The sequence below is a fragment of the Electrona antarctica genome (assembly GCF_951216825.1).
Source record: "Electrona antarctica genome assembly, chromosome: 12".
Lineage (NCBI taxonomy): Eukaryota > Metazoa > Chordata > Actinopteri > Myctophiformes > Myctophidae > Electrona > Electrona antarctica.
Genome location: NC_136793.1, coordinates 13,151,062 through 13,178,423, shown reverse-complemented (window position 1 = coordinate 13,178,423; position 27,362 = coordinate 13,151,062). Strand labels below are relative to the sequence as shown.

The window sequence follows — 27,362 nt, the reverse complement described above, 5'->3', positions numbered from 1 at the left end:
CTGAGCCACCGCTCACGCACGCACACACGCTCGGCTGCAACGTTGTTTTCTCACTCGTCAGTAAGCAAAACAATCAGGGTTCTCTCGGCTCTCCACGTTTTTACACAATTCACACACCCTGTGCTATGCTGCGCTCATGCAAACACCTGCACACTCTGGACTTATACTGACTCCATACGTCCCAGAGGATCCGTATGTACGCATGCCTATGCATATTTATCTCATTCATTATCAGATCTTAGGGTTTTATGTTATTTCATTTTAAACCTTATTGGTCTCCCTCCCCATTAATTGCCATATGGCCCAGAGAGCCATGTCATGTCAAGTCATGGCTCTTCTTTGCCATGGGACCGCCCCACCCCCCTGTACACTGTAAAGTCTTAGGCTTCACTCACACATGCACAACAGATTGATCTATAGCTGATGCATGAGACTTGTTGACTGTTGCAAGCTCGCAATTCATTTCCAATGGGAGTCACATGGTTTGACACAACATTGTTGTTGTATGAGGGGGAGGGGGGGCAGTCGAAACACAGCCGAAAGCCGTACAACAAAAATGTTGTGTCAAACCATGTGACTTCCATTGGAAATGCATTGGGGCGGCCATGACACTTACCCTTTGTTTACATCTACCATGCAACATTGTTGTATTGTATGTATAGGTGTGAGTGAGGCCTTAGAGGTCTGGAACAGGTGAGGTCTATAAAAACACACCCCAAAAGAAGCGACCAGGCCTCATGAGCACACGTGCACGCACGAACGCTCACATGCACGGAAATATTTGGGATTCACTCATTTGAACTACATTATCGCAACTATACCAACATTTACAAGCGACTTCAGCAAGCCCAGAGTCGCTTACAACAAGCATACATGGCAACACGGGCAACGACAGAGGCGAGGGACCCGGCTGTAATTCCCTGTCTGTCGCTAAGTATGATTGAAGAGCCGCTCCCCGGCGCAGCGCGGTTCAAGGGGGCCTGTCTCTGAGATCGTATTTTTTTTGGGAAGATACCGTGTGAGGACTTATTTCCCTTTCATATTTCACCGTATAACCTCTCCGTGTTAGATTGAGAGCTCGACTTTCTCACAATACCCCCCCCACACACACACACACACAACCCTTCTACCGCGACCCTCTTTCAAAAGCAGTCCTTCCTCAGTGTTTCTTTCTACTGCGGTGGTTCCTCAAAGTGGGGTCCGGGGTCGGGAGTCCTTGAGGCGGTTTCAAGGGGTATTTACTTTTAGAACGAGGCCGATGCACACCTCAAAGGTTGGCGAGAGGTGCGTATAAGACAACCAAAATGGTGAAAAGGTTTCGAGCGCACGCATGCACGCACGCACACATGCGTATAAGACAACCAAAATGGTGAAAAGGTTTCGAGCGCACGCATGCACGCACGCACGCACACGCGCACACGCGCACACTCGCACACACACACACACACACACACACACACACACACACACACACACACACACACACAAACGAGTGCTCTGGCGAACGGTAAGGGCCATGCAGCCAGTGGCCATCTTGAAGGCTTTTACGCAGGCCTTTCTTTTTTCTTTCCTTTCCTTTCCTTCACTTTTTTTTTTTTTTTTTCCTTAGCATGTGGCGATCCATCTTTATAAAATATACACTTATTTTGACCTTGGCGCGGATACATAGATAAGTCCGACGAAAGGCTACCGAGAAGTCAGGGAGAATATACAATCATCCCTCCTCCGCTGGCCCCTGATTCATAAATATCCCACAAGTGGGAGAGAGGAGGACATCAATTATTTAGCCTGCCAGACGAGGCCCGGTCGGTGATGGAGGGAGAAGGCATGGAGCAGAGACACGGAGAACAGACAGAGAAAGATTCAAGTTTCTCACAAAAAAACACTTTGGAGGATTATGAGGGATAAATGAGCACTACTGGGAGTTAAGTACAGTGCAGCATTTTGACTGCAGTGGTTCTCAAACCTTTTCGTAGGAAGGACCCCCAAATTGTCAGAATTCACCTTTTTAAAACCAGTAAGACGGGTGACGGCAGACTGCTGGGCGAGCGCCAATGCTTTGGCATGGCCAGTACAGAATTCATTATTCTGTAGTATGGAATGAATTCTGTACTGGCCATATATGGAGCGTGTCTTGAGTGTACAGAGTTTGATGAGGTCAGATCAACATGGAATGACAGAACAGCTCAGCTCCATATGGAGATCTAAGGGTGGCAGCGGGGTAGTGTCTTGAGTGTACAGGGTTTGATGAGAGCCCAGGTATAGGGCCGGGCCTTAATTTTCGGGCCTGTTGAGAACTGGCGCGACCGACTGCACTAATAACTTTGGGGCAGGCCCGTCTAGAGTTTGAATGGACAGGTATCAGTAAAAAGAGAGACATCAAAGAGGAAGGATGGGTGGGGAAGGATGAACATATATGGACTGTCAGAACCGGTCAGCTCCATATATTGAGATCTACGGGTTTGAGGTTCGAGGTCAGATGTAGAGTTTCTGGCCGGCTCCTTGTTTTCTGTTCTTTTTTTTGGTGTGGGGTTAAAATCATTTTAACCTCTTTTTAACCACTTAAAAAGAGGTTAAAATGATTGTGGTGTGAGAACCATGCACTCAGAATTAGTAAAGCATCAATACCACATGTAAAAAGTCCAGTATTCAAAATGAGTATTCAAAATCCATTTGGTTCCATTTGTACACTCAGAGTTACAGACCCGTAAAGGGCTAATTTAATGCCCCTGGTGGGGTGGTCTGTGGACCCCGATGCTGAGAGCCAGCGTGGTAAGCTCCACTATGCCTCCTGGGTGGGGTGGTCTGTGGACCCCGATGCTGAGAGCCAGCGTGGTAAGCTCCACTATGCCTCCTGGGTGGGGTGGTCTGTGGACCCCGATGCTGAGAGCCAGCGTGGTAAGCTCCACTATGCCTCCTGGGTGGGGTGGTCTGTGGACCCCGATGCTGAGAGCCAGCGTGGTAAGCTCCACTATGCCTCCTGGGTGGGGTGGTCTGTGGACCCCGATGCTGAGAGCCAGCGTGGTAAGCTCCACTATGCCTCCTGGGTGGGGTGGTCTGTGGACCCCGATGCTGAGAGCCAGCGTGGTAAGCTCCACTATGCCTCCTGGTGGGGTGGTCTGTGGACCCCGATGCTGAGAGCCAGCGTGGTAAGCTCCACTATGCCTCCTGGGTGGGGTGGTCTGTGGACCCCGATGCTGAGAGCCAGCGTGGTAAGCTCCACTATGCCTCCTGGGTGGGGTGGTCTGTGGACCCCGATGCTGAGAGCCAGCGTGGTAAGCTCCACTATGCCTCCTGGGTGGGGTGGTCTGTGGACCCCGATGCTGAGAGCCAGCGTGGTAAGCTCCACTATGCCTCCTGGGTGGGGTGGTCTGTGGACCCCGATGCTGAGAGCCAGCGTGGTAAGCTCCACTATGCCTCCTGGGTGGGGTGGTCTGTGGACCCTGATGCTGAGAGCCAGCGTGGTAAGCTCCACTATGCCTCCTGGGTGGGGTGGTCTGTGGACCCCGATGCTGAGAGCCAGCGTGGTAAGCTCCACTATGCCTCCTGGGTCTCGGCGGCACAACAACAACGTTGCCACTTAATTTGCTGTTGTTTTGACATGAAAAAGAGCCTCTCCAAGAGTTTTAATTGCCGCTGCTGCACTCAGGAGCAACAGATCACTTGTTTTATGTTCCACTTTGCACACGATTGTCATATTTTGTGCAGCTGTTTATCATAAAATGAATGCCGCTGACGAATTAAACCCTCGGCTGTTAGTGTCAATTAGGTGTTTGTTACGTTTGTTAATGAAGCACCTGATTAGGTTTTTCTTTGTGATTTCCTGGAGAGCCGTGTTGGAAAGCGCTGCTAAAATATTTTCATGTCTTATGTGATTCATCGCTAAACCCCTCACTTGCTTTAACCACTTGAACTCATGCATACGTAGTCTGGGGGGAACATAGGCCACATTGAGAGCTTGTAGATCTACTATTTTTTGGCGAAGAGATTTGGAGTAGAGTACATGGTGGGAAAAAAGTGGTCCAAGTACGGTTCACGGTTGTAACTATACTGTAGGTCCGTTTTCATAAGAATAGAGGGTTTAGAAACTGCACAATGTAACTTTCCTCCTCTACCGCAGTTTGAACCCTGTTTCCTGCTGCAAGGGCGTAGAAGAAAAAAGTCCTTATGCACACTTTTTTTTTAATTTTTTTATTTACCCAGGGAAGTAGCTGAGCACAGGTGCTCATTTTCAGCAACACCCTGCACATAGAGACAGACAGACAGACACACGCACGCACACATTAAAACCTGGGAGCTGACCAGTACAACCACAGTCTTATACTGTTGGCCACTAAGCAGCTCCAGGGGGAGCAGTTGGGGGTTCAGTGCCTTGCTCAAGGGCACTTCAGCAGTGTTGGGTGAGTGATGACAATCACTTCCCCACCCAGCTTTTTCCTGCCCGTCCGGGGAATCGAACCGGCAACCTTTCGGCAACAAGGGCGCTCCTCTAACCCTTAGGCCACCGCTGCCCCAATACAGCGGACAGGTGCGTCGGATAACTGGAACTGGAGAAGTAGAGAAAAAAGGGATCTCGCACACTGTCTTCACTTAGAATTAGATTTATTGAGCAACGTTTTGGTCGTTCAGACCTTCATCAGGCATCTTGCTCAATAAAACTGAACGACCGAAACGCTCAATAAATCTAATTCTGCAAGTGAAGACAGTGTGCGGTATCCCTTTTTTCTCTACTTCTCCTGTGCAAGGGCTGACATTTGTTTTTACCATTGAGCTAATATAGCCTGCCTGCTTGCTCAAGGGATGGACTGAATCCTGACCATCAGGTCAAAATAAATCCTGGTGAGGTCACTGAGGTGAGACATGACCTTTTGACACGATCGTGTGCGTGTGTGTGTGTGTGTGTGTGTGTGTGTGTGTGTGTGTGTGTGTGTGTGTGTGTGTGTGTGTGTGTGTGTGTGTGTGTGTGTGTGTGTGTGTGTGTGTGTGCGCGCGCGCGCAACCGAGCGAGCGAGCGCATGTGTGTGCGCGTGCGTGCGTGCATGCGTGTGTGTGTGTGTGTGTGTGTGTGTGTGTGTGTGTGTGTGTGTGTGTGTGTGTGTGTACGTGCTTGTGTGTGTGTGCATGTTCGTGTATGTATTTTTTTTCTTTCTTTTTTGCTGGGGACCTCAAGGAAGTGCTGGACTTTGTCATTGTATCATCAAAAATCACACCCGTGTGAAGTGAGGGGCGCTCTTATCATCGTACATCATCATACATCATCTCATTCCGTCCAATCAGAATTTGCATCCTCACCTTCGTCTTCAATATGTTACGCACATTCCTCGAAATTGTCCATACATTGTCAATGACATTTAATGTTTGTGTTAGGACAACATTTGGGTTGCACACACCAAAAGCTCAAGTCAAATCAAAACATGTGGATGGATTTGATGGAGGACAGAGTGGGCTGCATGGAGACTAACCCAGTGATTAGTGAAGCATCTGTGTTGGGACGACACTATTGGATAAGCCCAGATGACACATCTGTTCTTATCAGCTGCCTGCATCCCGCTGACATTTAAACCCAATTGAGTTTGTTTTGAATTAACACACCAAGGCAGGTTACCTTGAATCAGCTGTGGGGGAGGGAGACCATGTAGGGAAGTATAGGCAGACTAAAGGCACAGGCACATATACGCATTAGGAGGTGGCAAGAAAACGCCTATCCCAGGCGTCTCTTTCTGGTTTTTGCCGACGCTACAAGTTGAAGCCGCGCACGAGTGTCATTTCCATCCACCAGCTGTCTAAAAACCCAGAAGAGACACCTGGGATAGGTGACGTGACAGTGTGCCTGTACCCTAATATGTCAGGTTGTCACATTATTATTGACTGACACGGATCACTGTCAAAGGAATCATGGAATCAAGGATTTCCATGATTCACGCAAGGCCTCTACTGGGACACTGGAAACTAACTGATTAGTGAAGTGGCTACAGGTGAGTTATTGCAGGGCTGCCGAGAGAATGGATCCACAAGCTCACACTTGTGAGCGGAATATCAGAGTTGATTTTGTCGACTAAGACTATGACGAACATTTTTAGACGAAAACTAAATACGGTAATTAAACTAAGCTACGATGAATAAAACTAATATTGACAATTTTGTTAGCAAATACTAAAATGTTGGTTGCACTCGGGTGTTGCACTCCAATATACAAACTCATATACGCCATCAAGGCCCACCAAAATATTTTACTGAAGGTAGGATAGGGTGAAAAGAACAAAAAGGTGTTGATTTTGACAGGACATTTTGATTTAGTGATCGTCTTTTGAATACAGTAATTTAGTTATAATAGTCTTTTGAATACAATAATTTAGTTTTAGTCTGATATTTTAGTCATCTGAAATGTTTTAGCGTATATAGTTTTAGTTTTAGTCGACTGAATATCACGATTTCACGCTTTATTAAATCTACAGTTGATTTTGTCGACTAAAATTTATTTTAGCGATGCCTTGATGGCGTCGTAATGCTGATTTCACACTTGATTGCATGCTGAAAATAGCGGATCTACAAGCTCACAGCGAGCGCAACACCCAAGCGCAACCGAACATAAAATCACTTGTCTTTAAGTTCTACTGGATCTGTTCTCCACTAGTCCCTTCCCTAACATTTTAGACTAGTTTTTAACTGCTGACGAAATTGTCAATATATTTACAGTATAGGCCTAGTCGTAGTTTTTATTTAGTTTTGTCAGTGCAAAAAGACAATCGACCGACATTTTTCATCACTGCAACACATTAATTCTGGCAGTCAACGAATTACGTGAAGCGATTTGGAGATAGCCTACCAGGTATCTCAACCCTGCAGCGACGCTATGTGACAGAGTCAATCAGCGTCGTAGCCTGTCGAAGCCAAACAGTGCAGCGGAACGAAGCATATATAGCGGATAAATGCTCCTTTGTGTCCACAGCACGCGCTCTAATGTTTGATCCAATTAACACCTGCAGGCAATCTGAGAGATACTGCATCCCTCTGGGATCGCGTCCACGCCCCTATGGTCCACGCGCTCTCCGTTCCTCGCCTCAAATAAACCTGGTGCACCAGGTGGTGCTAGCAAGAGGGGGAAAAAGATACAATATATATTTTTATCTCTGTTACTCGATCCCCCTCCCCCACACACACACACACACACACACACACACACAGACAAAGAACCAGGAGGAGCCAGACGATCACACCGCATCTCTCTCGAAAGTCCTTTCTTAACAGGAGAGAGAGAGAGAGAGAGAGAGAGAGAGAGAGAGAGAGAGAGGATAAAAAAGGCAGAACAAGATCAAGTTTGGGAGAGAAATGGCAAACTTGTGTTTCCGTTTTTCCGTTATTTCTGACAGAGATATACTGTAGGTCTGATATATTGACCTCCCATTGTTGCAGGGTTGATCCCATTGTTGCAGGGTTCTCTCCCATTGTTGCAGGGTTGATCCCATTGTTGCAGGGTTCTCGGGTACAAAGCCTATAATCAATCTTCACTTCATATCACCCAATATGTACAGGGGCAGACCCTTAAAATAAGGACCCCCCCCCACCCCACTCCCCCTTTCATGTTTCCAAAGGAAAACTGTCCAAAAAGCAACTTTAGCTATTAAATCCGAGAACGATGTAATTCCGTTATGTTTACCTAAACTGTAAAATGTGCATTTCATATTTGGCATTTAAGCCGCATTTATTACGTATTTTGTTTACCTCCTCTATTCTTCTGCCTGTAATGTCCTACAATGAGCCAATAGGGGAAGAACCCCTGTGGAGGACCACAGGGTCCGCTGACCGCCCCCACTTTGAGAACTCAAAGACTCGTTCCTGAACAGATTGTATGGCTCTGGTATCCCCCCCCCCTCCCCTGGGGGCTGCTGGCTTAACAGATTGCCAATAAGGTGGGTGGCAGGAGCCCTCCGACACATGTCCCCACCCGTCCCCAACCCCCTGTAATGGTCTCCCTCAGGGACAGGGAGAGAGAGGGGGGACCTACCTGTCACTGCTCTCCTCCCTTAACCCCTGGTCTCATCCCCTCCTTTTTCTCCTCCCTGACAGCCTCATCCCCCCCTACATGCACGCACGCACGCATGCACGCTCTATAGTCTACTCCTTCTGTCTCTGAGGATGCTCCATCATTTGCGTGCATGTGCATGTGCATGTGCATGTGCATGTGCATGTGCATGTGCATGTGCATGTGCATGTGCATGTGCATGTGCGTGCGCGTGCGCGTGTGCGTGTCAAGATGTACCAGGCAGGCATGCATGCTAGTGCCCAATCGCATGGTATTAATGTCGGTACACACATTCAAATTGTCCAGAAACACACATACACTACACTTGCGTACACAACAAGTGCCATTTCCTTTCCTTGTGTCTTTAGACTCTTATATCTGTGCATGTTGCTCTGCCCGCAGGTGACCAGTATGAGGTGTGTGTGTGTGTGTGTGTGTGTGTGTGTGTGTGTGTGTGTGTGTGTGTGTGTGTGTGTGTGTGTGTGTGTGTGTGTGTGTGTGTGTGTGTGTGTGTGTGTGTGTGTGTATCAGGGTGAGTAGTGGGACAGTGACTGACACTAAACCTCCCTGGGAGCGCGTGTGGCGACAGCCAAACACCACAGATCAATATGAGTGACTAGTGGATCCATCCATTGTTAGTGTGTGTGTGTGTGTGTGTGTGTGTGTGTGTGTGTGTGTGTGTGTGTGTGTGTGTGTGTGTGTGTGTGTGTGTGTGTGTGTGTGTGTGTGTGTGTGTGTGTGTGTGTGTGTGTGTGTGTGTGTGTGCGTGCGTGTGTGTGTGTGTGTGTGTGTGTGTGTGCGCGTTCTGCTGTGTTCATTCAACCAGCTCACACAAACACCAGGGGAGTTCATGGAATTTGTGCGTTGGAGAAATAGATAAATGTGAGAGACTAGTGCAGTCACTGTCAAGATATTTGGCCACTGACCCCCTTTTGAAAAGCTGTCGTGGCAGGGAAGATTTGTTGTTTTTGAGCGGTGCCTTTGACAATGAATGGCCAGAATGTTTGTGTAAACACAAACATTGAAGACAAAAGTGAGGACACAAATTCTGATTGGCCGGAATGAGATGATGTATGATGATAAAAGCGCCCCTAACTTCACACGCTGTGTGATTTCCTACAGGTTTAATGTTTGTTTTTAGTTCAATGTTTGTTTTAAAAACGCCATTGACTTTGACTCAGAGCGAGGTGGTGTACGCAAACAAGGTACTTGAATCAGCTCTTCCAATTACCCAAAACTAGGCAAAATAGTCCAAAATACTCAAACAGTAGGATAGGATTAGCTAATTAACAACGAATCATCAATCATACAATATCTCAAACACATATCACTCCTCAAGACAAAATCACACAGGAAACCTATTATAGTCTGTTAAATACAGTCAGTGGCAGGGTGAACTGCCACAACAATGAAGGGAAAATTTACGTCATCTTGTCCCTAACGCCATTAACACTTTGATTGCTACAAGATCTCGGCAGGCCTATTTGGATGTTGCTACCGTTTAACATTGCACAAAGGCCTTGTTCGGGGGCCCACAGCAAAATGTTCTCTTATAGCGAGAATCACACGCATACATCAAAAGAAAGCTGAACTTGTCCACTTCAATTAAAAAAATACATTTTGATTTTACCATGTTCCATTCTGGAGATATTGACCTTTTTGCAACACCTGCATTTGCCTGGAAGTGGTTATCTTGAACAGCGAGCAGAGACATTGACAGGCAGATATAAAATTGAACCCAATAAATATCCTATACATCCTATACACCGAATGAAAGCCCTGAATGTGTACTTTTACGAGGAAAACAGTAAACATTGATCCCATCTACAGTTAGACAGTAATTGGTTATTGAATGCAGCTTGTGCCCACCAGATAACTTCAGAGAAGACATGGACGTGAACTCCTCAATATTCACAAAATAAGGCCTATAGCGACATATAAATACTATATACCGTATGAAACAGAAGACTCTCTGCTTTCATAAGAAAAAAATCACACCCGTGTGAACTGAGTGGTGTAAGGTTTTATATAGCATGATCAGCTGTGGTCTGACGTAATGTCTGACGTAATGAAATCACACCCGGATGTGATTTCACAACTGGCTTTTTTTGTGCAGAAAAAATTACCATGGTTGCTATGGTCATCCAGTTCACCCGGGTATGATTTCGTTACGTCAGAAATTATTTTGAACATAGCAACCATGCTCATTTTTTTCTGCACACAAAAGCCAGTTGTAGGAGTGGTTTACACCACTCAAAAACTTCTACTGTAGTAATAATAAAAATCACACCCATGTGAAGTGAGTGGTGCAACTCTGTCCCATATTCTGTTCTCTGCTTATTCAATACAGCTCGCTATATACGGACTGAGGCAGAAAGTCATGTAAACCTTTTATTTACAGTTTGGTCTGTAAACTTCTACTGTAATAATAAAAATCACACCCCTGTGAAGTGAGCGTTGCAACTGTTCTGTACTTATTCACTACAGCTCGCTATATACGGACTGAGACAGAAAGTCATGTAAACCTTTTATTTACAGTTTGGTCTGTAAACTTCTACTGTAATAATAAAAATCACACCCCTGTGAAGTGAGCGGTGCAACTGTTCTTGTAGAGAACAGTTGCAGAGGCTAAATCTCATCAAATATCGGTCCGTGGCTCAAATGCCGAATAAATAATGTACCTTGTTATGGGGTTGAAAACCGGGCTGTTCTACACCAGCCCCCAGGATTGTTACTCACTCACAATAGATATCGCAACTCATACAACGAGGCGACACAAGAGATGCTATAGTTCTATCCCTGACGAGTGCACATCTACGAAGGCATGGATGGAGGCGTTCAGGACCACAGTCGGTTATTGTCTCCACCAGGCCGAAGGCATGGGGAGAGAGTATGTTTTGCACTCCGTCCGTGTGTGTGTGTGTGTCCGTCCGTGTGTGTGTCCATCCGTGTGTCCTTCCGTCCGTCCATTACCAGCTAATCTCCGGCACCGCTAACCCGGTCGATGCCAAACTTTGCACACACACTCCCTGGATGCCAACGATGAACCTCTGCCCCGCATTTTCCAGAACGGCCTGTTATAGCGCCACCATGAGGCAGCTTTTCACATTTCTTACCTAAAACTGCACCGATCTGCGTGAAACGTTGCATGCACACTCCCTAGAGGCCAAGGACAAACCTTTGACCTGCATTTTCCGCATCTGCCTTTTATAGCGCCACCAGGAGGCCGACTTTTGTAAAACACATTTTTTGATATTACTCCTCCAGATTCTGTCCAAAAATCTCACAAATCGTTACACAGTATCTCTATAGTCATGTGCTCAAGTCGGATCTGTCCGATATTTCATATTCCATCCTAATTGGCTATAATTGGCTTTCACAGTTTGCAAGATTGCCCCGTTTTGAACAAAAGCCTCAAATCATGAACACAGCATGCAATTTACGAAATCTTTCACACATTTTCTTACTAGGCTGAGGAATATATCCCACCCTTTTCAAATTGGCCTGTTATAGCGCCACCAACAGGTTGATTTTTGCAAAACACATTTTTGGAACAAAATGCCTCAAATCATCCAATTGCCATCAAAGGCAAACATGTTTATATTACTCCTAAACATTTTGCCAAACATCTCACACAGTCCTATCCTCCTGGTGGAGACCTGTGCCCAGAAGGGCACTTTTTCTAGTTTCCTTTGCAGTCATATGTATCAGCTTGCAGAGCTGATCTACATTTACTAGCAACTGTAGTGACGACCATAGTGGACACTTTTTCATGATTGGCTGCCTCTAGGCTGCCTCTAAGCCAATGGGAGATTTACCCAGTCTGTGTTGTGAACTTGTGAATCAATACCGCCCCCATCTGGTGGAGTCTATTTATCACCTGAACAGATCGACTCATTGTATTACCATCTATGCTGAACTCCGGTTTATTCTTGATCGGAGGCAAAAACAAACTTGCTGCAAGCTGATATCATATGACTTCAGTCATTTCTTGTTTTTGGGCATTGCCCTTAACACTTAGCCCGCTAGCATTTATTGAAAAATTAGGATCTAATTCACACCAGCATTTTCCCCATTTGAGCTCTTATTTTGAAAAGCCACATTTCCAGTCTACCGGAAGTAGTATTATCCTAGTAGGCTCAACGGAGCCTGGACAGGCCTTGTTTACAATATGAATCCAAACCTGGGCACTGGAGAGCTCCACATCGTCGGCTCTGTGCCGTCAAAGAAACGTTGTTTTGACCAAAAATGCCATCTGGGACAAGGAATAGGAGATACAGGCGATTGAAAGAAACAGATAGAATGGATTATTATGGCGACGACGATCTAAGATGGACGATCCAGTGCTGTGACAACAACATAGCTAGCTAACCGGCTAACGTAAGTAGCATTATGGCTTGATCGATCGAATGCACTATAAAAGCGCAATTGCCATTAATCAACGGCAATGGCGGTAAGCATAGTATCAAAAAATAGGCTTCAATTGACCTACATCTACGGCAATGGCGCTGAAAGAATGAATGGAATTGTGATGGCGTCTAGCAAGATTGTGGGGGTACAATTCGGCTGTCTGAGGCTAGATGACAAGCAGGTGCTTAAGAACACGTAATCTATTATAGCGGATCCCCAAAATCCTGAATATGAATTACTGTATGTTGCGTTTCTGGCCAACGGTTAGATTGAGGCCCCTGCCACTGAAAGCAATAGTACAAATTATCACTTATGCCATTCCATTCATGCCATCAATGATGGAAGCAGCTGTTGTGCAGTTTCAGGGGACAGTTGACAGGCCCATCTCCATCTGGGTGGATGGTAACGATGAGCTCATGTTTAAAAATATATGTAGGCTATTTACTATTTTTTTGGGGGGGTGGGGGGGTCGATATAATTTCAATGTTTTATGTATACATTTTAATTTCATCTGAAATGTTTTAGTTTTAGTTTTAGTAGTACAGTTTTAGCTGACTAATTAGTATCATAATACTTTAGTTACAGTTTAGATACAGGTATTTTTTGTCTGCAAAAATGTATTTTGGCAGGCCTTGTTGCCCGATTCTACACTTGGTTGCATGCTTCGTGAGCTTGTAGACCTGACATTTCACCGAGCGCAAACCAAACATAAAATGACTTCTACAGGATCTCTTCTCCACTAGTCCCTCCACTAACCCTCCCTAACATTAATAGTCTCTATTTCCTGGCAAAATTGTCAATATATTAGTCCTAGTCTTAGTCATCACTCATCATAGCTTGGTTTGTATTTAGTTTCCATTTAGTTTTTCTCAGTGGGAAAAAAAAAGGTAGTCGACGAACATTCTTCGTCATAGTTTAGTCTGCGAAGAATTAACACTGTTGTACATACGATGTTTCCATGTTCCATCTGACAGCGGCCATATGTCAGTAGCCATAATAAGCCCTTATCCATGAGGTCTCAAAGCCAGATATTGATTGTGAAAGTGGATTTGAGCGCTATGCGCGTGTCGTGGCTAAATCCCGCCTCCAGTGTCCTATAACCTTTCCACTTTATTTACCTCCCTCTCTTTCACTCAAACACTGCTTTATGGCTCGGATTGGATATGAATTTACCCCCCCCCCCCCCCCCCTCCACCCCCTCCACCCCAGAATGCATCTCTGTATCAGTCCATAGCTTAAATTGACAGGCAAATGGACTATTTCTGTTGTGTGTGTAGTACGTGTGTGTGCGCGTGCACATGACCTTCTACTTCTTACTTAGAACTACATTGTGGTACTTATTCTACCAGCGGTTCATTCGTATGGTTCCGGTGCCGTGGCGGCCGAGGCCCCAGACAAATAAACGCCAAGCTGTCGGGAGATTTCCTCGACACACCGTCAAAGTCAGAGCCACGTTTCTGACAGCGAAATCAAAGGCCAAGTGTTCATTTATGTACGCCACTAAATCTATTATTTCCTGCATCCTGACGGCTGTGTTTGCCTGTGAGTTATGTTGGAGCGTGCTGCGCGCGTGCATGCTTATTATTTCTCGCTGTCGGGGAGATACCTTGTATCTCTCTCGTCTCCATATTTTTTTTCCCCCCGTGGAAATGAATGCTCTGCTTTCAGGCACGTGCACACATAGACATCAACGGGGGCTTGAGCCCCTGCGCTTTTTCCCGTCTGTGAAAAACTGCCCTCTCCAGACCATGAATGCAGGATTTACTGTGGTGAAAGAAATGCAAATGCCTCTCCCTTTCCATGCCATATACCTGTAGGCTATACCCGAAGGCAACATTCATGGGAATTGCCCTTTTCCGAATTTTCCTGAACTTGAACGCAGCATTATATGTTGTAAAAATGTGTCCTCTGCGTAGAAATCCATGCCGTGCGCCGCATCTCCAGTAGCTAAAGTAGTAGAGTATATAGAGTATGGGGTCGCACCCCGAAAATAGCTGATCTATAGCTGAAAATAGCTGATCGACAAGCTCTCAATGACAGGTTGTGAGCTTGTAGATCTGCTCTTTTTACTATAACTGCCATTTTAGGGCATTTCAGACCCTGTCTCTCAAACATTATTTTGTCGTGGTACGGAGTAGCACAGAAATGGCGAGAATGTAGTCGATCTGCAAGCTCGCAACGCGTTGAGCGCTATTCATGCTATGTTTGACCAATGTGTAAAGTGTAACTGAAAGTGGCTATTATGTGTGCCTGCGGGTTTTAAGAGTACTGTTAATACTGTACCAATACAACGTTTTTAAAACATCTTGTGATTAAATAATAACTACATTTATTTTTCCCACCTTTCCATTTCCTGAAAAGTAAGGGTTTTGGACATACATGGTTTCGACAGTGAACCGTTTTATGCGCACGTCATTTGTACGGTGCGTTCCATGTCACCAGGTGCTCTGCGGGTGCTGACCCACTTCTGAGCCGTTTGACTGATTCAGTATGAAACGCGTGACAAACGACAACACAGAGAAACAGCAACAGGAGGCCCTTTGTATAGGAAATGACATATGAAAGGCAGGCAGACACCCTACAGGGCTGCCGCATGGCATTTTAGCTGACGATTAATCCTCCAGCTACAAATAATCGCTGATTAATGATTTTACCATTTTAACCGCAGCATCTGTATTCTGTGGAAAACCTTCGCTGAAAATGGAAGATCTACCATGAAGGTCACAACGTTTAGCATCAGGGACGTGCAGAGTTAGAGAGGCAGGGGCTGAAATCCCATAAGAGGGAACTTTTGGACAAAAAAAGCGAAAATAGCAGATCTACAGTTGGAGGCCATCGATATTGTCCTTTTCTTTTTGCTGAGGTTTGCGTGATCTGCGCAAAAGGACAGTTAACCCATTTTGGGCGGGAACCCCTTTTGGTGTTTTAAACATTATGTTATAATTTAGCTATTGAAAAATAGCAGATCTACAAGCTCATAGCGCGCCACCGAGCTTGTAGGTCTGCTATTTTTGAAAAATCGTGAAAATATTTATTTCAGAAAACAGAGGATTTAGAAGGATTTTTTTTAAATTTTGAGGTCAGGCCTAAATGGGTCAAATAATAAGGGACAATATCGGTGGCACCCAACTGTACAAGCTCACAATGCATTTTCGGGGCGCAACCCAGCACTCTATAGCTATAGTGGAGATGTGGTGTACGACATGGATTTCTAAACATAATTAGTTCAACGCAAAATGCTGCGTTCGAGTTCAGGAGACTTCGGGGAAAAAAAGGAATTCTCCTGAATGCTGCATGCCTTCCGGAATGGCATGGAAAGGAGTGGCATTTGCATTTCTTTCACTATAGTAAATGCTGCATTCATGGTCTGGAAAGGACAGTTGTTTTACAGACGGGTAAAAGGGCAGGGGCTCAAGCCCCCTTTGATGTCTATGTGTGCACGTCCCATGTTTAGCATAGTCTAGCATAGTCGTTTTGAGGTTGACTATACTTTCATGTGAGATGTATTTGATGTAGTAGAATGGAAACTCTGGACACCAAGTAGGGTTTAAGTGGTTTGTTTTTGGACTTTTAACGTTGGAACATGTGAATCCAAATGACTTGAATGTTTGCATTTCAGGCTTTCATGAACAAAAACTGCACACAGGGCAGATATGACGAATGAATAGCCTATATACAACGAATTAACTGACAATGAATGCCGACAATCAAAATAAATAATTCACCATGGCCAGCTGAAACAGGCCATATGAGAGCCACATTTGGCTCATATATAGGGTAGACCAGGTCAAATTTATGACTTCAGTGGCACATAAATAAATGTATTTCACATTTACTGGGCATGCCGATTTAAGCTCTGCCATTTAGGTGAAGCATAGCCTGGTATCACTGGATTGCTACTGTGGCTTTAACATATTTTGGACAGGAAAATGATTTTGTGTTTTATTTCCCTGCTGGAATGCATTGGGGCTGCGAGAGGGCTCACTGCCAGCTAAAATCACACATATGCCTATATATACTGTATGCTGTGAGTGTGAGTGTGAGTGTGTGTGTGTGTGTGTGCGCGCGTGCGCGTGCGCGTGCGCGTGTGTGTGCACGTGTGTGTGTGTGTGTGTGTGTGTGCGTCAACCACGAGTGCTCTGCACCCAGGAAACTTCTTTAGTTCAGCATTTGACCCAAAGAGTATCGACTCGACTGTTTTGCCGAGATGGACGTTTTTTTTGGAGCGCTCCGCTCTGCCAGAATATAAATTGAAACACAGAACTGATAGCTCATGGTGCCTGTCGCGAGGCAGTGGTATAGATGGAATAACTAGTTTCCTAAATGTAATAGTGTTTATTGCCTTTTCTCGGTTACAGGCACGCTACTTGTGGAGCGGGCGGCCCGCATAGCTGAATGGGTAGCGAGGTGTCCCTGAGCATGACCCTTAAAGGAATAGTTCACCCCAAAAAAACAGACTTATTTTCTATTAATAACACACCCCTGCAAGGAACACCGTCGCGTTGCGGGGTTACACGAAAATCAGTGACCCATGCGTTGCTGTCTATTGTGATCTTTATAATCTACCATTATTAAAAAATATTGGTGTGACCCACGGCTGGTCTTGTTTAGATTCCGTTGTCGCACGTGTGCGAAATGTAACGTTCCCCAACACTGCTTAAAAGCTATAATATGACACAGATGCGTCCTCAGGTCTAAATGGGTTAATTGGGAATGCGTCAAAAACCAAATAAACCTGCATGAATTCAAGGCTTCATGGGGTGTGTAATTGATGGAAAATAAGTAATGTTTTGCATGAACTACTCCCTGCAGCTGCACTATGTCGTTGCTGTCGGGCAGAGAACCTCTAGAGAACCTCTATTACAAAAATCCTAAATTAACGCCCTACTTCATACATACAGCGTCACAGAAAAGTAGTTTGTTTTTTATAGTTTTTATCCCATGATTTTGCAACCCAGTTTTTTCACCCAGTGCCAATTATCTAATGTAATCCTGGGCGCTACACTTCCTCTGCCAACCTGGGGGGGCAGCGGACTGACCTCATGCCTCCTTCAATGCATGAGGAGTCCAAGCTGCTTCTTTTCACCTGACGGGGGGGAATTTCCCTGGCCGGACGTAGCGCGTGGAAGAAACACGTTATTCTGACCAGTTCCTTTCCCCTCCATCAGGCGCCCCGGCTGGCCCGGGGGAGGTAGTTTTAGAGACCAGGATTACTGCATGTTTTTGTGAGGGTACCTACCCTAGGGGACACGGGGAGAACATGCAAACTCCACACAGAAGGGCCCTTTTGCCAAACCCACCTCGGGTATGGGCACTGATGACGCGGAGGAGAGGACACGCCACCAGCGCCCACAGCATCCCGAGCGGGAATCGAACCCAGGACCTTCTAGCTGTGAGGCGACAGCACTACCGACTGTGCCACCGTGCCCCCTGGTTTTTTGCCCTTGAATAAGACAAACATTAAAGCTCCATAGACATGGCTGCCACATGTGTCACGACACGTGATTGCTGTCAAAACGCACAGAATGCAGCCTATACTGAGAAACAGTACATTTTAACCTTTTATCTTGGTAGGTCAGTAGACGGCTACTGAGAGCATTCAATGCTCTGACTAAACGTGATGTTGTCGTGATTGATAGCATTCGAAGCGGGTGTTCACAGTAGCCTGGCCCATATAGGCTACGATCGCGAGATCGGCACTTAATTGACCACTTGATCCCATGCAGCTCCATTTCTAGTAAAACAGAGACCGAAGTTACAACTCTAATTGGACCATCTACAGTGTAGATGGTCCAATTACCCCCTGACTCCAATTACCCCTGACCCCTGATCTACACGGTTACACCAAACTTATTATTTTCCTCACAACGAGTCATACAGTATTGTGTCATATTGTGAGCTTCTAGATCGGCTATTTTTGGTGAGCGTTCCTCCACAGAATAGGGATGAAGATTGGTTAAACAAAAACAAAAAACTGTGGGTCTTAGTCCTGCTCCCGCCCACCCCCGGATTCCATTCCTCATTTCTCACCACGGACATTTACATTTCTGACCGCTGTTCCCACTCGCATAACAACAATTTAAGTGCCGGCTTTAGTCCTGCATAATCCTGCAATATCGCTGTATAGTCTCGCATAATTCCACATTATTACAGAGACAGGCAGGCAGGCTGGCTGGCTGGCTGGCAGGCAGGCAGGCAGGCAGGCAGGCAGGCAGGCAGGCAGGCAGGCAGGCAGGCAGGCAGGCAGGCAGGCAGGCAGGCAGGCAGGCAGGCAGGCAGGCAGGCAGGCAGGCAGGCAGGCAGGCAGGCAGGCAGGCAGGCAGGCAGGCAGGCAGGCAGGCAGGCAGGCAGGCAGGCAGGCAGGCAGGCAGGCAGGCAGGCAGGCAGGCAGGCAGGCAGGCAGGCAGGCAGGCAGGCAGGCAGGCAGGCAGGCAGGCAGGCAGGCAGGCAGGCAGGCAGGCAGGCAGGCAGGCAGGCAGGCAGGCAGGCAGGCAGGCAGGCAGGCAGGCAGGCAGGCAGGCAGGCAGGCAGGCAGGCAGGCAGGCAGGCAGGCAGGCAGGCAGGCAGGCAGGCAGGCAGGCAGGCAGGCAGGCAGGCAGGCAGGCAGGCAGGCAGGCAGGCAGGCAGGCAGGCAGGCAGGCAGGCAGGCAGGCAGGCAGGCAGGCAGGCAGGCAGGCAGGCAGGCAGGCAGGCAGGCAGGCAGGCAGGCAGGCAGGCAGGCAGGCAGGCAGGCAGGCAGGCAGGCAGGCAGGCAGGCAGGCAGGCAGGCAGGCAGGCAGGCAGGCAGGCAGGCAGGCAGGCAGGCAGGCAGGCAGGCAGGCAGGCAGGCAGGCAGGCAGGCAGGCAGGCAGGCAGGCAGGCAGGCAGGCAGGCAGGCAGGCAGGCAGGCAGGCAGGCAGGCAGGCAGGCAGGCAGGCAGGCAGGCAGGCAGGCAGGCAGGCAGGCAGGCAGGCAGGCAGGCAGGCAGGCAGGCAGGCAGGCAGGCAGGCAGGCAGGCAGGCAGGCAGGCAGGCAGGCAGGCAGGCAGGCAGGCAGGCAGGCAGACAGAATACAAGAGAGCAAGAATTGCCTTAGAAAAAGAGAAAAACTAAAGAAATGCAGAGCTTTCAGCTCAAATAATGCTTGATCGAGTTCAATTCAGAAGAAATGGGTGATTTTATTTCTTTTTACACATTTGCTAAAATTGCCATGTAATTACTGTATAGACTGTCCAGAAGATAAGTGGACCCGTTTAACACAGTGGGTGATTCACGGCAGGGAAAAGGCTGCAATGTTAACACAGTGGGTGATTCACAGCAGGGAAAAGGCTGCAATGTTAATGACAGCAGGGACTGTGAGAGAAAAGCACTTTGTGTCAGCGGTCACAGGGTTTTTAGGGTGTTGAGCAGTGTTTATTTTGACAGCAAATGTTTTAGTCTAGTTTTAGTCAACTAAATGTATGATTTTGTTGACTAAAATGTATGTTGGCAGGCCTTGATGGCGTCATAATGCCTGATTTTACACTGAGCCGATCTATAGCTCATATGCAACCAAGCATAAAATGACATGTCGTTTAGTTCTACTGGATCTCTTCTCCAGGAACAAACAAAATATGACCTCTTAATAAAGGTCATATTAAAGTGCACACACTTTGCACACAAATGACATGGCAGCCACAGCGTATTTGACTCCATTACCCAAGAGTCTATGCAAGCATGTCCAGCGAGGACGCGCTGTGATTGGCCAGTCTTTGCTTTGACTGGAAGTTCTGCCTCTGTGCCTTAATTGGCAAATGCCAGGATGAAACTCATTGTCTCCCCTAGTAATACAGTCAATCCCCTTGCATTGACCCCCTGAGTTACAATTATGGATGATTCCAATTATGGATGGACTTTATTGTTACCAACGTTTCGACAAACAAGTGGGTATGAACTACAGTATGTTTTCTTGACATTTTGGAAGCTCTTGGGTAATTTTAATGAATAAAGATAATTGTAAGCCCTTTCAGAGAATCAATTAACATCGGAAGACATCACATGAAATGTGTGCTAGTGTTCCTGCTTAGCTATCACACATATCCACACGTCTAAGTGAATCTTACACTGAATGTTTTGGCATCAAACATGCATGGAGTCTGCAAGGGTAAGGCTATGTTTATGAGATCGGAAAAGTCAAAAAGCAAAGCCACTCATTTCAAGTATGTGAGATAATTACTGTTTATCCTCTTTTTTTTGCCTGAATGAATATTTTACCTTAAAATATGGGGCAAAAAGAGAACATTATCACATTCAGTGAGGATTTGAATCATTTAGACTTGTTGGTTTGACTATACACAAAGGTGTTTTCGTTCGTTTGTTTGAATGTTAGAGAGATTTCTCCCTTTTACTTTGTTGTGAAACTTGTTTAAGTTTCCCAGCAGGTTTCAGCCACTTGGAACAAACACAAATGATACGTGTCCTCATCATATCGGGAGATATTGTTCTTGTTGTCAAGTTTAACTAAGTAAGCACATTAAATATAAGATAGTTTTAGATAGTTTTACCTTTGTAAACAGAACACGGTTAGTAATGCCACAGACGAAAAACAGTCTAAGTCCACACTATTTATCCATAATGTATAAATGATAGATAAGGGGTCAGCACAACGAGGCCTTTTCGTGGAGGGGTCAGAATGAAATTTGGACTTAGACTGCTTTTCGTCTGTGGTACTTAGTTATTGTTTCTGTGTAAAGCCTCGTCGTTTTTTATGTGTATATATTTTGTTTATTCATTTGTTTTGTTTGTTTATTTTAATTACTTTTTGTATTCTCCTAGTTCCTAGTTCTCCTAGTGTTATTTCATTCGTTTTAGTTTACTATAGTTTAAACTGTTCTAGAGTTCACAAACAAATGCAGAGATGGAACAATTTACAATTGAGGTATTTTTGCAGATGCTCTTAATCCAAAGTGATTTACAGTAAGCAAGAGCAACACAAGGTAATACATCAAATGCATATAAATAGTCATCTAGGATCAAAAGTAAACCAAGAACCTATCATCATCTATGAACCCATAGAGGCAGTCAAGAAATAATGATGGGACATGTTCCATTACAATGCCCTTACTTTAAAATACCAAACATCTTTAATGTGGTTGGACGGAGGTCTTTTTGCTACAAAGCCCCATGTGATTGGAACAATCTCCCTCTATCTCTTAGATCTATTTCATCATTCAGTAGCTTCAGAACTTCCTTATATTCACATCTAGACTCAACTTGTTCATGCTTTTAATCTGACGTACCAGTATTGACACAGATGTATTTAAACTCTTCTTTCTCCATAGAACGTCGCAGTCCTCCGTCCCCTCAAGGGGTTATATATATCCCTTTAATACAAATCTGAAATCAACAATAATCTGTACATTGAAACTAATATGGGCTTCACACTTTAGGATGCCAGGTCAATAATGACCTGCCATCTGATGAATCTAATTTTGTACCATTTTTCATTTTGTATGTGTCAATACCGTTAAAAGTGCCTGTGCCTCGAGGAGCCATATTATTATTATAGTTTCTGCCTATTTGTTAGTTTTGTTTGTCCTTGTAGCAGCCATGAGTCTGAACTCTGGGCTGCCGAACTCCCGTACCAACAATCTGTTTTAGGCTGTTTAACATATTTCTCCCCTGGAGTTGCCTGGTCCACGGTTTTGTTTTATAAGCATTGGGTATAGAATGCCACCATAACCTAGTTGCCATGCATAGAAGCAAGATGGCGACACGGCAGAAGAACATATCTGGAACCATGCATTTCCAACATCTCTTCTCATGGAATAAACCCAACTATTATTATAACAAGAAGTTCTCTCTTTGTTATTTATTATGTAAGCCTATTTATATACTGTCAGATAGATATGGATCAGGACTTGTAGACAGATGCTGATTGCTTTATTTTAACCGTGTAAGACTATGCTATCTAGATTAAAACTTTAGCCTTTGCATAAGCCTGCAAGGTCGTCGAGGCTAGGGCAAGTGCTGCAGGCTAAGGTGGAGTCTGAAGAGGTGACTACTGTAGGTGGAAGATTGGGAGTGAGTCTGCAGTTCTAAATGAATTGCAATGGGAAGTTAATTCCATTGTTTGGGAGCCAGAAGGGAGAAGAGGCTGGGATGTGTGGAGTGTGCACATACAGTATGTGTGAGTCCTTAATGAAAAAGTTTGAGAAACACTGAGCATAACATACGTTTTCCAAATGAGTTATATCATGGGTTTTTACATTGATTGCTGGCATTACAGGCGGTTAAGAGGACAAAAACAACACGGTTAGAAACAAACAATCTTAACAAAACATCCCACACAAATAAAAATATGCCAAAACAGTAACAATACAAGATTGTAAATAGTAGCAAATGTGGCACAAAATGGCAGAGGCCTACATGGGGAGTGTGTCATGATCCAGGATGAAAAATCGAATGGTCCGCGGCCCAAAATCGGGTTGCGATCGACCCTTTGTTTGAGAAACGCTAGACCTTTGTGTTTGTGAAGCCTGCTTACTGACATGCTAAAGCCTGTTTGTTTGGGAATTAGTGCTTGTGTTTGTTCATGGATCGTTAATGAGCTCCGTATGTGGTGCTAATTTCTGTTTGTTTTAATCCAGAGTAAATGCTCTGTGTTTGTACTTTACACACATGGGTGTCCTTGTCCTTGAGGGTTAAGACGAGAATCCTAATCATAACGCAGATGCTATGGTTTTTGGGACGGCCCCAAATGTATGCGAAGGTCTGAACGTTTGTTCGCTATATAGACCAAACCAGACCATAGAACAGTGGTTCCCAAAGTGGGGGTACCCCCAGGGGTCCTTGAGGGAGTTCCAGGAGGTCCCCAGCTAAATGATAGTTTGAAACCAAATGGACCCTTATGGGTCTGTAACTCAGAGAGTGTACAAATGGAACCAAACAGACCCTAACATGTCCGTTTGGTTCCACTTGTACACTCTCAGAGTTAAATTAAATTGATTTTACAATATAAATTGGGGGTCCCAGAGATAGAAATGCCATTAAATGCATGGGGGTCCGTAGACGAATTCATATCAAACTGGGGGTCCTTGAAATTAAACAGGTTGAGAATCCCCTGGCATATATTTTCAAATGGGGGTCCGTGGGCTAATGATGCTGGTGTGAAGAATAATATTCTAATCTGCAGAGGGGTCCCCTGCAGGCCAGCAGTAGACAATCAATGCTGCGGTGTCAAACGGTGCTTAATTTGACACCACAGCTATGATTGCCTACAGGGCCTACCATGTCACTGTCCATGGCAATGAATCTCTCTCTCTCTCTCTGTTTGTAACGTTGTTTGTGTCCCAGTGGAAATAATGTGGGATTATGCGGGACTATACAGGGATATTGCAGGACTAAAGCCAGCACTTAAATTGCTGTTATGCGAGTGGGAACAGCGGTCAGAAATGAAATGTGTGCATGCGGTGAGAAATGAGGAATGGTCAGGAATCCAGGGAGAGTGGGTGGAAGCAGGACTATAGGAAAACAGTCCCACAGTTTTTCTGTGATAGTGATAGCCTACTACTTCCGGATGCACAAAACGCAGCAAAAAAATAAAACACGCCAGTGTGCATTCTGTGCAACCACCTTTAACCAGGCATAACTCTCACCCTACAACCACTGATACCTAACCTCAATAATGTTTAATCCTAGGCTCTTTTTACTATTAAACTACCATTTCTGTTGTGAGGACCATATATTCCGCCCCACACGCACGCACGCACGCACGCACGCACGCACGCACGCACGCACGCACGCACGCACGCACGCACACACGCACACACACACACACACACACACACACACACACACACACACACACACACACACACACACACACACACTTCCCAAGTTCCCAGCTTGCTTTATTCCAGATAAAAGCTAAGCATCAGAGTCAAGGTCGCACTGACCTCCAGAGATGTGGGCAGCAGACTCACAGTGGATCCTGCTTTGCTGGCATTTTATTTTATCCATGGCAGCTCCATCATCTTATAAGCTCCATTCTTTCTTATCGGATGGTCTGCGGACATGCAGCCCGCCCTAATGACCCCCCCACCATAGTGGTGGAAGAAGTACTCAGGTTTTTTCTAGGCTATAATGTAATTTGTAATTCGTTTTTATTGTGTTATTTTGTCCAATCTGTCAGAGTATGTTTAATAACACATCTGCACCCCTCCCCCTCCTATTTAAATAACGCTTAGGTTCTAAAAAAAACATTAAAAGTCCATAGACTTACCTGGCCTATGATGTAATTTCGGAAAGCCATGCACTCAATATTAAAGAACAAAATGTCACACTTTTTTTCTCCAAAAAAATTGCAGATACAAGATTACAACGCACACACGCACGCACGCACCTTTACCCCAAGCTTTATCCATAAACACGGTATGCCCATAAAACATGTCTGGGTTCTGTAACTATGGGTTTTTTGGTGGCTATAGTGTAATGTTTTTGTTTTGTTTTTTTAACTTTTTGTCACATCATTTCATACTGTTTGCAATCAAATGTTGCAAACAATCTTACTGCACTGTTGTCACTTTATGACATTGTGGAGTTAGAAAGTGTATCTCTTTGAAATGGTTTTATTTTATTGACTTAATGTAACAGCAGGGTAATTTTCTATTTTATTTGGCTCCGATCTGTGGCATTGGTGAGAATGCTGTTAGGAGCTTTGCAAAGTACAATCATTGCACTGTACTGAAGCCTGAAGGGCTAAGAATTGTGTGTATTATTTTTCATATTTCTCCACCTGACTACTGCCAAAGTGAAGGTGAAGTCAACAATACAATAATCATATTGTGAGCTTATAGATCTGCTATTTTCAAAAGATTTGTATACAGTTGGAAAACTTGAAATGCGACATTCTGCAGAATGAGTACTTTCTACTTTTGGCACTCTAAGTAGGCTACATTTTGATACCAATGCTTTTGTACTTTTACTCAAGTACAATTACATTTGCAGCACAGAGTAAAGTGGCAGAGAGTACACTACAATACGAGCCCTGGGTGCGTTCCTGGAGGTCTAGATGTTCTGGGGACCCTGCGTGGACCCCCACACGGTAACTGTCATTTCTCTAAGATTTTTTCCAAAAATAATCAAAGTACAGTACAGAGCACATTACAGTACAGGGCACAGTACAGTAACTATAACAATAAATGTATAGTTGCACCGCTCAGTTCACACAGGTGCAATTTCTTTATTTTCTGTTTTTTGTAGCATCTTTTTGGTGCAAATTCAGCAGGAGCAGAGAACAATTCAGTAGGAGCGGAAAGCAGGTTTGGAAGCTGGAGCAGAGTGAACGAAATGTGGGATTACATGAATAAATCCAACGGGACAGAAATATGCCATGACACATGCCTGTCCAAAACTGTTACTTTTTAGGAGATTGATTTATTTTTTAACCTGTGTTCCAATGGATCCGATGCAGTTTTTATTTAAACAGAAAGTCTTGTTAAAACCTTTCATTGGTTCGATAATGTATAAAAGATCAATATTGCTTTCACAGCTAACTACACCGTGCACGCACGCACGCACGCATTTTATTGATTTTACTCTTTAGTTTAGTTCATTTTATAGTTTTTAATAGAGTTGATTTGTTTTCTCCTACCCCCATTAAAAAACATGTCTCATAAAAATATGTTAAAGTACAACAATACATGGCAATTTGAGATACTCTTCTTTAATATAACAATTCAAGGTTAATTCTCAAACCCCATGCACAAGGATGCTAACGCACATGCACCAAAGTCCTTTTTAGCGGTGCCGGCCCACGGGAGAGAACTTGAAGATGGTATCTTGAAAAAACAAGAAAGTGGCCGCACACATCAATAGCCAGAGTGCCAATACTGTATTAGGACGCAGCAGGTTAAGACATATGAATCCAGAGGGAATCTTGAAAAAAACACGTGCACACGCCAGAGTGCCAATAAGAATTCTAATTCTCAAACTCCAACAGCAAAATCAACACATGAGAGGCCATTTTGGTTATTAAACAAGTGAAAAAGAAGGGACTCCTGTCTTCAGATGCAGTGAAATAGTCTATTAGGGAACCAGCAACGTTTCGGCCTATATGGCCTTCATAAGGCTATCTTTCAAAGATGTGCAGGAGTTCCTGATGTGCGGGAGTTCCTTCTTTTTCAGTACGTCGGGCACTTCTCCTATACGCACCTGTCGCCTGTGCTTTTGTAGGTGTGTGACGTAGGCGTTGCTTTTAATTGTTCTTAAACAAGTAAAAAATAAAGCTGAGAAAATAATTGCATGACAAAGTAGAATTATAATGCCAAAAGTTCATGTCTGGACTGTCTGGATAATAATTGTTTTAGCAGAAATGTGGGGAAAATGTATAATTGGCATAATGTTCATAAATTCAACAATTTAAATCACCTTAGAATGTGATTGATTAGGATAGGTGACACAAATGGAAACAAGTGTTTAGCTTTGTTCATTGCAGGTATACACCATGACTGAAACTATTAAATTATTATCGACGCTAGGCGGGAAGCCATGGTCACAGATGTTGTATTTCCGCCCCTCTGTCTGTTTGTGTCTGGGTGCCATGGATAATGAAGCAACTCCCCAGACCATACCCATTTCTGCTTAACTATTTTCCACTAATTAGCATTTATTTGAAATACACTCTTTGCTGCTACATCTATAGACGTTGCATTTTAATGCATAATTAAGAACATCGAAAATAAATCTTTTACAAAATAAAGGAATATGGTCAAATAAGAAACACAAAGAGATCAGATGATTAAAAACTTCAAAGTCAAAACTATGATTATAAACGTTGACTAATGTTGACGTTGACTACCTTTTTTCACAAAACTAAATAAAAAATAAGCTATGATGACTAAAACATGAAATACATTTTGTCAGCAAATAAAAACTAGGTTTAACTCTCTCTCTCTCTCTCTCTCTCTCTC

The 27,362-nt window shown here is 44.8% G+C and overlaps 1 protein-coding gene and 1 long non-coding RNA gene across 2 annotated transcripts in view; both read right to left on the bottom strand.

Moving 5' to 3' along the window:
• Positions 1 to 1,456: 1,456 nt before the first annotated feature.
• LOC306933371 (uncharacterized protein) overlaps positions 1,457 to 27,362 on the bottom strand; it is a 117,122-nt gene continuing 91,216 nt past the window's right edge. Inside the window, exon 3 of the transcript XR_013791214.1 lies at positions 1,457 to 1,495. The gene's annotated coding sequence lies outside the window, so the exon portion shown is untranslated. The remainder of the gene's footprint in view (positions 1,496 to 27,362) is intronic.
• LOC306933527 lies at positions 25,614 to 27,356 on the bottom strand. The gene is made up of 2 exons (XR_013791241.1): positions 26,605 to 27,356; positions 25,614 to 26,511 (listed from the first exon to the last, which is right to left on the bottom strand). It is a non-coding gene; the product is annotated as an uncharacterized lncRNA (long non-coding RNA).